At 47.5% G+C, this 15,414-nt stretch overlaps 1 protein-coding gene across 1 annotated transcript in view; it reads left to right on the plus strand.

Moving 5' to 3' along the window:
• PLCB3 (phospholipase C beta 3) overlaps positions 1–15,414 on the plus strand; it is a 585,337-nt gene that overhangs the window by 50,714 nt on the left and 519,209 nt on the right. The window lies entirely within an intron of this gene.

A 15,414-nucleotide genomic window follows, 5' to 3' on the forward strand; every position in this document is an offset into this window, starting at 1 on the left:
AACATGGCAGAAGAGTTAATGAAAGGAAAAGGAGTAAAGGAAGGAGCGATGTTTGGCTAGGAGTCTTTTGAGGAGCAATTTGCGGGACCAAAAAAAGCTGAAGGGCCAAGGACTTGCTTCCAAGATCCCCTCGTCTACACCGAGATACTATTAAAAGTCGGTGTGCCTATTATTAAGTGAAATGCGGAAAAGCTCTCTGTACACAAAATTGGAAATTGCACAAGAAGATTACACTCATGTCACAAAAATATCTGTGGCCTACTTGCGTTCCCCCTTCTGCTTTCATTTAGTTTCTTCCCTTTTGTATTTTCTTTTTAAGTTTTTCTTGCTCTTCTGTATGACCCTTACTTGCATATCTTTGCTCTGCTTTAATTTTTGCTTTTTCAGGCCGACATTATTGTTGTTTTTATTCCTCTCCTACAGCCCAAACCCTCTCTTACTTTCTTGTTCCTACTTCTCTCCCCCGTACCCTGATCTGTACCTCACTTCTTTACCCCTTATGTCTATCTCGGTTTGTTTGAGGGTAACTACCTCCTTCATACAGAATTCAGGTGAACTTTTTGAATTCAGAACATAGTAACGCAATTACTTTGAAACAATACAATTGAATAAATGAATTTGAATTGTCCGTTAGTACACTGAGAAGGCAAAAAGCAGTTGAAACCATAAATTCGAAGTTCCCAAATTATTTCCTCCATTAGTATTTTTCTTTGGTCTTGCACATTTATTTCCTTGGGATGCTTTAGTGCCATTCCTTCTTTTGTGTGTTTGCAACTTTTTAAATCACCTTCCCATGCTTTTTTGCTCTTGCCTATAGCTGTCTGTTGTTTAAAAGACCTACTGTGGGCCATACCAAAACATAAAGTCTGGTTTGGGAAAACCAACTGTTTACCATTGCTTGGCTTTCTTGTCAATCTCATTTGCTTGTTTCTTACCTAATGGCTTTCTTTCATCTTTTTGTGTTTGTCCCTCTGTTGAGCATGGCTTTTTGACCATCTTTTGATTGGATGATTGGTATAATTGTTCTTCTCAAATTCAAGGATCTTTCTTTTGCTTTCGGCTCTCCATCGCGCAAGAAATCACTGTCCACCACTTCTTTCAAGAGCAAGAAAGGCCACTTTATTTAAGACAGGTGTGTAAATCAATATCTGTTGAACACATTAATTTATTCAATAAGTTCCAATCTTCACAGCATGACTAAACATCCCTACCTAGGAGTAACCCCCCCACCAAGTTAAACCTAACTAAAACCATAACAACTAACTCTTGAAGAATACCCCCTGATTTTTCCAATAAACTGCCCTTTCAGGATGGACCAACCCGCTCCAGGCTTCCCACCCCCACTAAAAAAAACCGCCACCCAGGAAAACCTTTAGAGTTTTCCTGCCCCACTCAAAGACAAGGATGAAGGGGAGGGGAACACCACAATTGCACTTCCAGTACCTTAGCTATCAAGTCACGCAATTCTAAAAGATAAAATGAAAGGCCCAATTGGGACAGGTGAACACCATCCTCACAAAATAAATGTGTCTCAGAAACTTGCAAATGATGGTGAGCCAAACTGTAGATGCATAAATGTTTACAAAACAGTCTCATAGCACGATTCACTTTTTTCCGGGCTTTCTCCATGGCTGAATAATTCCGCGCCCCAGTCCATTGTAAGCGTGGCACGAACTCCGTCCAGACCACCATGGTGCTCACCCAGGCGGTCTTGATGACGTCGAGATCCAGTTTCATCAACTTGAGCAAAGACAAACCGGATAAAGAGACTAAATCGTTTTCTCCCAGGTGCAGCACCAGTAAATCAGGCGGGCCCCCCCAACCCCCCGAAACCAGAGCAGACAAGGCAGGAAAAAGGCCACCCCAACGCATGCCCCCTGTACCATGCCAGGAAACCTCATGTGTCAGACTGCTGAGACCCAGAGATCTGCCACAAAGCTGACCTGCAGCAGCGACGGCAGCCCGTTTAACAAAAGAATGGCCACGAATCCACACCCTCCGTTTTGCTCCAGCCACCGCATGCCAAGGACCTAGGAGAAAAACAAATGTTAGGGCAAAACAAAGGCGAGCTATTTTCTTACATACTTCTCACAACATCTCGATCGCCAACGCCCAATGCGGCGAATTTGGGACCAATCCCACCCCAACCTGGCGGCCTCCGTCGCCGCCCCAATCCGGAAGGAATGAGTACCAAATTGAGAAGGATCCCGCCCCAGACCCAACATGACCTTTCGAAGAACAGCCAACAACTGAGAAACAACAAGTGGACTGCCATCAGCATGACAAAAAATTACTCCCGGTGCAAAACGAGGGGATGTCAGAAAAACCTCCCATTCCCCTACAGGGCAGCAAGAAGCCACACTGCTCCGCCCCAAAAAGACCCACTTACCCCTCCCCAACTGATCAGTCTTGGACATGCGCAACCACAGGCGGACCCTGTCATGCTCCACCACCACCTCACTGCTAGTCATACCCACCCTATCACGCAAACCCAGCAGCTCAGAAGCCCGAAACGCCCCAAAAAATAACCACACAAAACACAAACGAAATTTCTGACACTCAAATGCATCATAACAGCACACATCCAATTGGGATAACAGCAGTTGAAGCAAATCAAAAGTCATCGGCTGCCGCAGCTTCTGAGCACCAGCTTGAAACCTACCCAAACCTTTCAAAACTTTCCGAACCAACACCCCCCCCAACAGGATCCCTCCCCCACCAAAGCTGACCGTAAAAGGATACCCCGGCCAGCTTACCCCAAATGGTCGTGTGGGAGAGGCCTTTGTCCGCCAAATGCAAAACAAAATGCAACAAAAATTGTTCATCAGACAAAACAGCCCGTGCCGGACCTACCAACTCCTCACCAAACTGCAAAAATTCCTGCCAAGCCTTCCAATAACTCCGACGGGTGGAGGCAGCCACTGAATTCTCAACCAACTGTTGGACTCTCAATCCCCCAAGGCCCATACGTACTGTGGGATCGCAGTCTGTTCTAGATCCGCCCCAGGAGCCAGTCTGCGGAATTCCAACCACTGAAATCGAGATCAAGCATCAGCGATACAATTAGTGGCTCCTGGAACATGTCTAGCTTTAAAGACAATATTCAGCTGTAAGCACCGCAACATGAAAGCACGCAACAGTTTCAACCCACGCAAATCCCGTGCCCTCTGCTTGTTAACGAGGTCAACCACTGCCATATTGTCCATGTGGAACAACACAGAACGATTCTGGAACTCATCCCCCCAGATGTACAGAGCTGCCAGTAAAGGGAACAATTCCAAAAACGCTATGCTGCGACCTTGCTCCCGCCAATGCACCGGCCAGCCAGCCGCGCACCAACGCCCTTCCCAAAAGATGCCGAAGCCGTTAGCTCCAGATGCATCCGTGAAAAGCTGCACCTGCCAGACGATGTCCTCGTCCGCAAAAAACAAGGACACGCCGTTAAAATCCTGGAGGAAGCTCAGCCAGATACCCAAATCGGCTCGGACCGCTGTGGTAATGCGCACCCGATGATGAGGAAGGCTGGCGCCAGACAGAGACAGGCCCAGACGTCTACAAAACGTCCTACCCGCCCGAACCACTCGACACGCAAAATTCAAGTACCCCAAAAGCTTCTGAACCTTCCGAAGTTCCAATTTGCGTTCGCCCAACACCAACCTGATGAAATCAGATATCTCCCGCACCTTATCAGCAGGCAAGCGCGCCATCATAGCCTGGGTATCGATCTCAATCCCCAAAAAGGTCAAAGATGTACACGGTCCCTCAGTCTTATCCGGCGCCAAAGGGACACCCAGCTCCGTGGACATAGCTTGGAAGATCTCTAATGCCAACTGACACTGCCCAGACTGACCCTTACCAATGAAAAGGAAGTCATCCAGATAATGACAAACCAAAGCGTGGCCACTGATGAAAGTGAAGCGCCACTGCAGAAAGGTACTGAATGTTTCGAATAGGGCACAGGACACCGAGCAGCCCATTGGCAAAACCTTATCCACATAGAAACATCCCCCAAAGTGCATGCCCAAGAGACTAAAATCCCAGGGATGAATGGGCAGAAGCCGAAAGGCCGATTGAATGTCACTCTTCGCCAGCAAGGCACCAGGACCCGCTGTGCGAACCAGCCGCAAGGCGTCATCTACAGAAGCATAGTTCACACTAGAATCTGCCGGGTCAATGAAATCGTTGATAGAGGAACCCTCCGGCCAAGACAGATGGTGTATGAGCCGAAACTCCCCAGCCGCCTTTTTGGGGACAACTCCCAGAGGAGAGATTATCAAATCAGGGAGAGGGCAGCTAAGAAAAGGACCAGCAATCCTGCCCGCCGCAAGCTCTGCATCCAACTTCCTCTGTACAACCTGGGGGCACTCTTTAGCGGACTTTAGGTTATCAGACCACCTTCCCAATCGCGGACCCTGGTACCCAATCCGGAAACCGACTCTGAAACCCCAGGATAAAGTCTTGGCAGCCTCGAAATCAGGATAGTCCACCAACCACAAGTCAAGTACCTCAAGCTTAATAGGAGTAGGAGCCCTTAGATACAAAGTGCGAAGTTTGCCCCCTGCCCCCAGGACCCCTCCCTTGGTCTCCAAAACGCTGTCCTGGGAAACATTGGGTGAGGGCATGTTGCCCCCGCACTGTGCACACTCATGTTTGTATCTGCATGCCGGCCTGGTACAAGAACCCCTGTTAAAGTGCCAGCACGCCCCAGAAGTGGAGGACTGCCCTCTGCCCCAACCCCCGCCCCAGAATGAGCGGGACGAAATTGAAAGGGCCGATACTGCACCGGCAGGCCGCTAGCCGTGTGGGTCGTAGCAGGCGGGTGAGCAGACGCCATCCACTGGAGCCACAACTCCGCATCCACCTCACCCCAGGAACGCTCAGGGAACGCACTCATCCGAGCCCGGAACTCCTCGTCGTAAGACAGCCAGGCAAAACCTCCAAAATAACTATAGGCCTTACGGATGACATCAGCATATTTAAACATGTCAACCGCCTTACTCGGATGATGCTGGCAATAAACACTAGCATAAATTAAGAAAGCTGACGTCCAGTTCTCAATAGACTTCGGGACTCGAGGCCGCCGAGCCAACTCCAATTCCTCCTCTTTAGACCCTTCCTTAGCTTGCACATCTCGATGGAGGAGCCTAAACACATCAACAAATTCGCCACTCCAGATTTGAGATTTAGTTTTTTCAGACAGATGAGACCCTAAAGGCATCCCCACTCCAGAATAAGGCAATCTCTTGGGAAGGATACTATCCTCCGCAACTGGTTGCATAGGAGTCGCTGAGTCCCCTAACCGCACAGGCCCACTGGCGGAAACGTCCCCTGCAATATGAACATTCAAACCCGCCTGCCGCTCAAGCAGCGGTGCCAGAGCGACTCGCTCCTCAATAACCCCATCACCCGTACCAATCGATCTGGTACGCTTAGCCGGGAGACTCTCCCCTGGGTTCCAAGCAGACCACCAACCGTCCTTACCTCTTGGCAACTGGGCCAACTTCTGATGAAAAGCCACACGGTCCCCTTGAGGTGGTCGACTCCCCGCAGCCTCACGTACCGCTGCGTGGTCCGCACATGACTCCTGCAAGATACGAGAAACAGGGAATTGCCCCACCCCACCCTGATGGGCCCGTGCTGCCAAAAGCCCAACATCCTTCTCCCTTAATTCCCCTTCTTCCAAATCATCCTCCTGTACGTCCAACTGTAGCACATCACCAGAAAATGAATCTTGTGCACTGCCACTTGGCAGAGCCCCATCACCAACTCCCCCATCGTAATACTGCCAGTCAATGTCATTAGAGCGCACTGTGCGCAAAGCTGCAGAAGAGAGATCCGCTCCAGATAACTCTCCCGTGACCCCACCACAGGAAACAGCCGTAGGGACAGTCCGCAAGCCCTTCGAACCAGCCAACAGCCGCCCAGCTGGAGCTGCAACTGGAAAAACATAGCCGCTCAAGCCAGACTGAGATGAACCAGCGAGAATGCCCCCCCCAGCGGAGCCAAGGGGAACACCCACAGAAGAGCCAGAAACAGGCACAAACCCTGGGTCACCACCTAAGCTGCCCGCCAAACCACCCTGCAATGCACCGGGCACCCCACGAGAGACTGGGAAAAGCACCGGGTTGGATGGCGAGTGCGCCCCCCAGGGCCCATACCCAACACACCAGCACCCTGGGACTGCGGCAAACCAGAAGGGGACCCAACCAAACCAGGAACCGAGGCCCTGGGAACCAGAGGGAGGGGGGGGGTGGATGACATGTCACTTGGGAGAAACACCTCATTGGCAGAAGGGGCCCGACACTGAAAACCCAGGCAGCGCAGAGGAAGGATCCCCAATATCCAAGCAGCCCTGTACCACACCACTGGGCAAAGGAGGAGGGGCATGCCCCAACATAGGGGTGGCCGGGGGCAAAAGGTAACACTGCCCATTAATCATGAGGTAGGGGGAAGCACCATCAGGCACAGCCCGCAAGGGAACAGGGGGACCCCCCTGCACAGGGGCAGCAAAGGGGGCCTGGGGGAGGCTCTGTGAGTCGAGGCTCCTCCCCCTTTTAGCCCTGGCACACACAGAAGACTTCCCAGATTTCCCAGAAGGGGGCCCGCCTCCCCGCTGCACAGGCCTTCCCACAGAACGTCCCGCCTCCCACCGGGCGCCCCTCGCAAGCCAGCAGCCCCAGTGGGGGCCAAACATACCTGCTGTTGGGCGCCCGATGAAACCAGTGGGGGCGCCAAGGCCGCGGGACCCGGAGCTGCCACCGGTGAAACCGCCGGCATAGCCGCAGCGCCGTCCTCCTCCTCCTCCGGGCATGGGGAAAGACAGGCATACACCGCCCTCGACACGCCTTCAGCCGCCTTGCGAGAGGGGCGGGCCAACCCCACCCACGCCTCCGCCGGCACTCCGGGACGAAGCAAGTCCTCGCGTCCCGCTGCACAGAGGGTGTGCACCGCCCGACGGACCTCCGCCGCCTCGTCCATAGCCCCGACAGTAACAGGTAGGCAGCAGGCAAACGAACCTCCCTTCACTGCCTCCCACTACGCACTTCCTTTCCGCCCGCCTCTAGCCCCATTTAACACCTCCCCTCCAATCACCCACACCTGCCCTGTCCAGCTCGTGCATGCGCGAACGAACCCAGGGAGAGACCGGCTCGCGCCCGGCTCTCCCTGGGTCCCCCCTTATAATTCATGTGGTTTCTTGCTTTTCCTCATGCTGCTTTCCCACAAATATCGAATTGACTCCCCCACCCGCTCTTCCACTGCTTCCACATCCTTTGCTCGTCACCTGCTATTTGCCACTAGACCTCTCCTTTATTAAAAAAGCTTTTTTATTACTTTAAATCCTGTGAAACAGGTAGATATCCCAAAGCCCATCAGCTCCACTTTGTTCCCTCAAGCACCATCCATAGTCAATAGGCCTTTAAGGTAATATGTGTGACACTTGTGCCGTTCATGGTGAACATATTGTATTCTGTACTTACTTTAAGGGACTTTTGGTTAGCCTTCCTAAGTCAGAACCTTTATTTGCTCTTGTACCTTCAGGCATTATCTTGGGACATTGTCCATCACATCTTTGATGCTGCAGAATATGTTAGGGTCACTTTTTTAGGTATCGCCAGCAACAGCACTAGCGCATGTGCTCCCACTTGCAAAAGATTTTGTATACAACAAGGGAGTTGGAGTAATTCCAAAATGGAGACCTATTGGCTCTAAGTGACCGCACTGGCATTAAAAAAAAAAAAATGCAATAGCACTCAAGCTTCTAATGGGCCTACTGTCCTGAAACCATAAACCTAAGTGAAAAACAATATACAAAAGTAAGCACTTAGGAAGTCCATTGTTTTTACTGAAAGTTCACTGTGATTAAGTGAACTTTCAGTAAAAATACTGGACTTCCGAAGCATTCCCTTTTGTATATTGTTTTTCAAAAAGGAGCTTGGACCCTAACCATTTCTTACAATTGGTTGTCTTCATTGTCGCTCTTGTTTGCTGCCTCCTATTTGGCCTGCGCCTGCCTTATTCACTGCCTCTTCCTTCGTGTGGAGCATGAACCAAGTACTGATTGATTTCTTTATCGGTGCTTTGAGCATGAACCAAGTACTGATTGATTTCTTTATCGGTGCCCTTACACTGGCCGCGTTCGTGTTGAGGTCGATATGTTTTCCACCCTCTCCCTCTGTTGCTTGTTGCGGTCGTCTCACTTGCCCTGTTGTTTGTTTCTTTTTTTTGATAATCTCCATGATAGTGCATGTTTTAGCCATCTGTCTCCCTTGTATGTTTCCCTAACCCCCATGTCGCTCACAAGCACATTGTGCTTCTGTCCAAACTTCACTTTATTGCCTAGCTCTTACTTTTATGCCCCCGACCTTCACCTGTTTTGCTCTCTCTCATGCATCTGTTTTTAGGATATAAACCACAAACTGTGCCAAAGGCCATTGGAGCACTTTCTGTGAGCACAGATTACATTACACAAAGTCAGATTCATTTATTAGGCACAGGGAGATTAAGAGATGTGCCCAGCATCACGGATGTAGAGTTGATGCCAAGACTCGACCCTGGTTCCCTACTTCCAATGTTGGCAGCCATTGCCGTAACACTATGTCCTTCAGTCACTCCTCTCTTTTTACAGCATAGATTAACTGAATGTCTCTTTAATGGGCGTGCAAGACTCACGCCTTTCATATTCTCAATGCACAAGTATTTTTATTTGGTAAAGATTGATAAAATGGCACACCATTTACCTAAATTAGTTGGATGCATTACGGCAATCAGACAGTCTTTAGCTTGCTTTGAGTGTTAGAGAGGTTTCTGATGCAGTCAAAAATGTTCTTTGTGAAAGAGTTCCACTGATTCTTGTCACTAGGTTTGTGTGGATCTATCTATTCTAAACCTTAAAACAAATTATCCACGTTTTCGCCTAGGGCTGGGTTCCCTGGCCTTTCATCACCACTCCAACCCTAAAAATTAGCTAAAACTAATTACATGTGTGTTTGCATGAGTGAACGTGTAAGCAATAGGAAGCGGTGGCGCGGAAGGTAGAGGGCCCAGCAACTAGATCCTGCAGAAAGGAGCCTGAATGGATTGATGCAGGCAGTAAGGAGGAATTTGATACTGAAGCTCTTGCAAAAGTAGATGCAGGTCTGTCTGCACGTTTATTTACTGATCCATTTGGATTCATAGTCATTTATAACTCAAACTAGCACAGCTTTTATGTACAGTCAGAATTCAGTTTTGATGGCTAGTTTGCTTGTTTTGTAGTCTAATGTAAAGCTTAACTCATGGGGAATTAAGTATTGTATGATGCCTACTAGTTACTGTAGGGATACATAGCAAAGGTGCACGGGCGCCATTTACCTTTTGAATACATTTGATGCTCCTGGAACTGTCCTTGCTACACCTGGTCTCAGTGGGCCATGAATGTAGTTTTAGAAATATAAAGTTAATATGGCCTTTACCATACTTTACTATACAATAACCGGTCTTACCATAATATACAATAACTATACAATGACCCCCCACATCATTACATTACATACCATACCATACAATGAAAGGCCATACCATGCTATCCATACCATACCTTGACACCTCATACTGTACAATGACAGTTCATACCATTATAATACTATACTTGATTATACCATACAATACCATACCCTGATAGGTCACACCATATCATACTTTAGAATGACAGGCCACACAATCCCATCCAATGCAATACCATACCATGACAGGTAATCCCATATCATACTACAGAACATGGGTCTCCAACCTTTTCTATAGTGAGAGCTACTTTTGATCATTGAAAATCATTGTGTGCTACAGAAGGCTCAATCATCATGATTGAGCGAACACGCTAATCCTGAACGGGGGCACCGGAGAAAAAAAATTATCGAGGCGAAAGCCAAACTTAACCAAAGTGTGAAGTGGAGTCCATTGGACATAATAGAGTGGACATTATAACAGAAGACCCCCGTAGAACCCCTATGCGGGTTGGAATGATCACCGCATACTAATAAAAGAAAACGGATTTGAAAATAGCCTTGAAAAAGTCGTTGGGTTATACTCCCGGTCACGACGAAACACGTGTCGGCTGTGTGGAGAACGTGCAACATTCAAGAATAAAATTGAATACCTGTATTACCAAGGACTACATATTGTAATTGTGTCAATTGAGGTGGCAACACCAATATAGAACTATATTGTGATATACGTGTGCTAAGGAGTCTGTTTCAACTTAAAATAATGGCTGTATTTTTCACTTATTAATACAGCACTGTATTGAGAAAATGAAACTGAAGCGTTCGTTTTGTTTATGTGGATTCCATAAAACCGAACATATGAATTTTCTCCCCTTTCCAAGTGTCACATTTACAAACACCAGTCAGTGGCCTGTAGACATGGTGCCATATTTATAACAGAAAAATACAGTTGTTTTAATGGGAGGAATTTTAAGTGAATATACATGCTTCATTAAAACATTGAACTGTATTTTGCTTAATTGAAAGTGAAGAAAGACAGTAACACCTAATGTTTCAGATAAATAGTTTTCTTCACTTTTTAAATTTCTCCCATTTGAAACAATTTGCTTTTTTTCTGTTATAAATATGGCAGTGTCTACCGGCCTAAATATGGCACGGTGTCTACTGGCCACTGGGAGCAAAAGGCCTGCTGCTTGTACATGTAACACTTTTGAATGAGAGAAAATGAAAATGAAGAGTTCATAATTAATGTAACTTTTGGTTTTATTCTTCTTACATTTAAAAGGATTCAGAAACCTTATTTTGTTCTCACCCTCCAACATTGAGTTGGTAAATACTTTTATTTAAGAGTTAAATACTTCAGTGCTTCAGTTCTTCTCCTCTGTGACTCAGTCTGACCCATAAATCTCAGTGAACACTGCTCATTATCATGCTCTGCTATCTGCAGCCTGATGATAATAATGTAAAGCAAACACAGCCTTGCCTTAACCTTAAAAGAAGAACGTGACCCTGTTATTTAAAAATGAACTCAAGGCTGTGAACTACTCTGAAGGTGCCTGGGAGATATTGGTAGCTTGCGATCCACTGGTTGGCGACACCTGCCATACCATACCTGACATTCCATGCCATGTCATCTCATACCACACCATACTATACAATGACAGGCCATACCATACCATACTATAGAATGACAGGCCATACCATACAACTAAAAAACATTAAAAAAGCCAGTAGATCTCGCTTTGGTGAGACCTATTGGCTTTGCTAGTGTTTGTTTTTATGGGTTGTTTTTGTGTGTCTTTTTGCCTTCGAGGGAATCGAATGTCAGCTATTTTATGTCTGAAATCAGTCTACGAGTGGGCCAGTAGCATTGGGGATCAAGTGCTGACAATAAACCTATGAAAAATGCACTCTACAGAGAAAAAAAACTTCTGTTTTACCACATTCATTTTTCACATGCTTGTGTCTGTGCTTCAGCGTTTATAGGCACACCTGATTCACACGCCATACAAACATACTGGCTTTGTTGGTGAACATTTAGCTGGTTTACTATAGGTGCACTCATTTTACTTCCCTGTATATATGTAACTTCAGAAAACGTAATTGCCACCAATTGGATAGATTTTTCTCATAAATTTATATCCGATTTTTTATTTTATTTCAAACATATCTCTGTTTTTCTTATGTGCTCATTTCCTATTTTAATCTACCGCCCTTGCCCATGCGGTCATCACAACCACCTTCCCTCTAATCCTAATGCGTATTCACCCCTTAGCTTTCCTCTTTCCCTTGACCTGTTCTCCACATCCCAGAGTGCTCCATGTTACTCTCTTCTCAGTCTCTCCATCGAGACTCCTTGACGTTGTCACCCCATGTGTGACCCTCGATTTCTGGGGTTCCCCCTTTCTCTGAGATTGCCCCTATGTTGACCCCTGAGCCCTCCACTCTCCCACCGCTCATTCAGTTTATCTCCACATCTGTTCTTTTCTCCGGGCCTCTACTTTCTCCTTTTTGAGATCCCTCCCTCTGGGCTGAAAGTCTAGGTGCAGAGCACTCCCCAATCTCTTGTGCAAAGTCCAAAAATAAACTCTACGCTCCTGCTTGTAACTTGTGGCTCCTCACTACTCACTCATGTCTGTCTGTCTGTCTATCTATCTATCTTTCTCCTTGTCTCTTTCTGTGTCTTTGCCAGGCGATCTCTCAATGTATTTATATAGAGCAGACTCCATCAGCCCATAGGGGTTCTCATAGCTCTTTACAATTTTCAGCCACATGTCACAAGTGTTTGCAATATAGTCTGGGTTCTAGTACAGGGACAAGTCTGAACAACTGGAAATTGTTACCCAAATCAGGCCAGCACTCCATAAATATGACAATGTTAAGCAGTGATACCAGGTACTGCTCGAAGTTAAATATACAAAGAACCGTTCTGAAATTAAAGTCAGCAAAGCATTACATTAAACTGCATTCCTCGTAAAAACACCATTTCCTAATGTGTATCTTAATGGAATAGTTTAAGAAAAATGCTATCACGTCGCTAGAGAGTAAATGCATGCAGGGAAGTGAATGTGAACGTATGTAGCAGAAGATGAGAGCCTTATGAGATTCAGTCAGTCCTGTTAGGAACAAATCTCTCGGGTAAGTTGGCGGGAAAGAGAAGGGGAGGGCGAAAGGAAGCAAGAGGAAATGATGTCGAAGATGAGGAGTAAATTATGGAATGTGCCATATAGCAAAATATACTAGCTCAGATTGGCCAGAGCATGGAGGAAGCGGAGTCCTAATCGACTAATGGCACAACATTGTTATGTTGGTTTTTGGATCCTGAACATTGGCCAGATAGATCGAAAGCCCTACGTGGGTTGTAACATCCAACAGCCTCACTATCTAACATGGAGCTCAACTTAGCAGCAAAGTAGGTCACATCCTCTGAGGTGGATCCTCAGGACCATTTTACAGCTATCTTTTGGGTTCTCTTGACTAAGATTCTCTTAGAGAGCATCCAACACCATTTATATGACTGTTAAAACTCTTTTTATTGGACACAGACTACCGGCCAGCAAAACACGTTCTATATAACACAGTACTCGATCCATATGAGCTAACGATAGCTAGAATGGCCAAGCGTGGAGCAGAAGAGTACTTCTAAAGATTTAGGAAGTGACAGTGAATGCTAGGATTGCCCCTGACCCTAGACTGCACAGCAATTTGCTTTGCCTGCATTGTGGCAGGAGAGACTATTAAAGTTTCTCAATTTGCATAACCCTTATTGTCCAGGATAGGTTTGCAGAACTATGTACTCTTCTATTAGGTTGCACAGCATCAAAAGCAATAGAGGTAGGACAAGAGCGTCTAGCAAGGGAACGAGAGACCGCCACAGGGTGGGGTTACACCCGAGAGCTGTAACTGCCGAGGGGGAAAGAGCAGATCTGATAGAATTGCTCCTAATTGACACTTTTCTCCACCTACAAACAATCCGTAGCGTCTGGCAACATTAAAATATGGTGGGTGGGACACGTGCCCAATAAACTCATCATATATGTTGCACGGAGCCACGTCCGGTGTCTCTCACCTCGGTGGTGACTCCAGCAGAAAAGGGAAGGACTTCCACCCTTGTGCAACATGATTCCAACCAATCCTGGAGCTGCAAAGCAACTTCAGGTTTGGTTGGAGCAGGCTAACCCAGTGCTCATTTTGCAGCTAGGAGCCTGTGGCTGAAATCTATCGGCTGTTTCTCAGCGCTGGGATTGTGCAGGCTGAAGTGCACATGCCAGATTGGCTGGATGTTGGCAGCCACCAATCTGGCATGCAAACTGGCAGGGACTCCAGTAACGGTGCAATTGTACGAGGGTAAGGAGCGGGGGCTGATTCGTGCACTTATATATTACTGCAGCCCCTGTCAGTGCGCATGTCAGATTGGTCGGCTGCCTTTAGGATGCCACCTGCATGCACACTGGCTGGGGCTGCAGTAACAGTGCAACTGCACGAGGGTAAGGAGCAGGGGCTGATTCGTGCAATTGCACTATTACTGCAGCCCCTGTCAGTGCGCATATCAGATTGGTTGGCTGCCTAAAGCCTGCCACCTGCATGCAGACTGGGAGAGGCTGCAGTAATAGTGCAATTGCACTAATCAGCCCAGCCCCGCCCCTGCCCTTTCGCTGTAACCGCGCGAACAGGCGACCAAAATAAAATGGTATTTATTACCATTTTAATAATGTGTGCGCCTGCTGAGCACTCAGGCGGAGCGACGCTCCTCCGCCATAATGAAGGAGCCGGCGCTGTGAACAATAACTTCCATCGCACACGTGGGACATTTGTTCAGTGACTCATTCACAGGTTTTAGCAGATCCCTCCTAACCTCCAGTCATCCTTACGTCCTCCATTCAAGACACTAGTTAGCAGCTGGTCTCAGGTTAATACCCTCTTTCTTGAGAAGGAAGAGTAATGATTTTTTTGTAACCCTAAACAAAAAGCAAACCGTCTGTGAGCATCTGTGAGACACTGAAATATAGACACTGGTTGAACCAGTGGAGTGTTCAAATGTTTTATGGCAGAGGTGTCCAGTGTAGGTCCAGAGGGCTGGATCCATGCAATATTTTCTGGATATCATGTGAAGATATTCTAAATGCTAGTACTATTCTTTTTTTGAAGCTTAACTACTTAGTCTAAATGTGACTATAGTGAGGCTCTCTTGAAAATGTGGTATCAATCTGTCCTTCCTGGTCCTAACAGAGACACCCCTCTTATATGGCTTCCAGTTACCGTTTATACAAAATCCTGGCTATGTAAAGGACTGAGTAATGGTGGCACTACATGCAAGATTGGGATTGATGGAACTTTAAAACTGCATCTTTTGCAGTGAAATCAGCCGTCTGAAGCTGAACTCGGACAAGACGGAGGTCCTCATCCTCGGACCCACCCCCTCAGCCTGGGACGACTCCTGGTGGCCGACTACACTGGGAACAGCACCAACACCCACCGACCATGCACGCAATCTTGGATTCATCCTCAACTCCTCCCTCTCCATGTCTAAGCAGGTCAACGCCGTCTCCTCCTCCGGCTACAACACCCTCCGCATGCTCCGCAGGATCTACAAGTGGATCCCGACCGAAACAAAAAGAACGGCGACACAGGCCCTCGTCAGCAGCAGACTGGACTACGGCAACGCACTCTACGCAGGAATCCCAGCCAAACACCTACGACGACCAAAATGCATTCAAAAAGCCTCCGCCCGACTGATCGTCAACGTCCTCCGTCGCAGCCACTTCACCCCCCACCTGAGAGACCTACACTGGCTCCCCGTCGACAAGAGGATCACCTTCAAGCTCCTCACCCACGCACACAAAGCACTCCACAACGCCGGACTAGCCTACCTGAACAGCAGACTCAGCTTCCACACCCCCACCTGCCAGCTCCGCTCCGCCTGCCTCGCCGCTGT

Source organism: Lissotriton helveticus, chromosome 9 (genome assembly GCF_964261635.1).
Source record: "Lissotriton helveticus chromosome 9, aLisHel1.1, whole genome shotgun sequence".
NCBI classification, from domain to species: domain Eukaryota; kingdom Metazoa; phylum Chordata; class Amphibia; order Caudata; family Salamandridae; genus Lissotriton; species Lissotriton helveticus.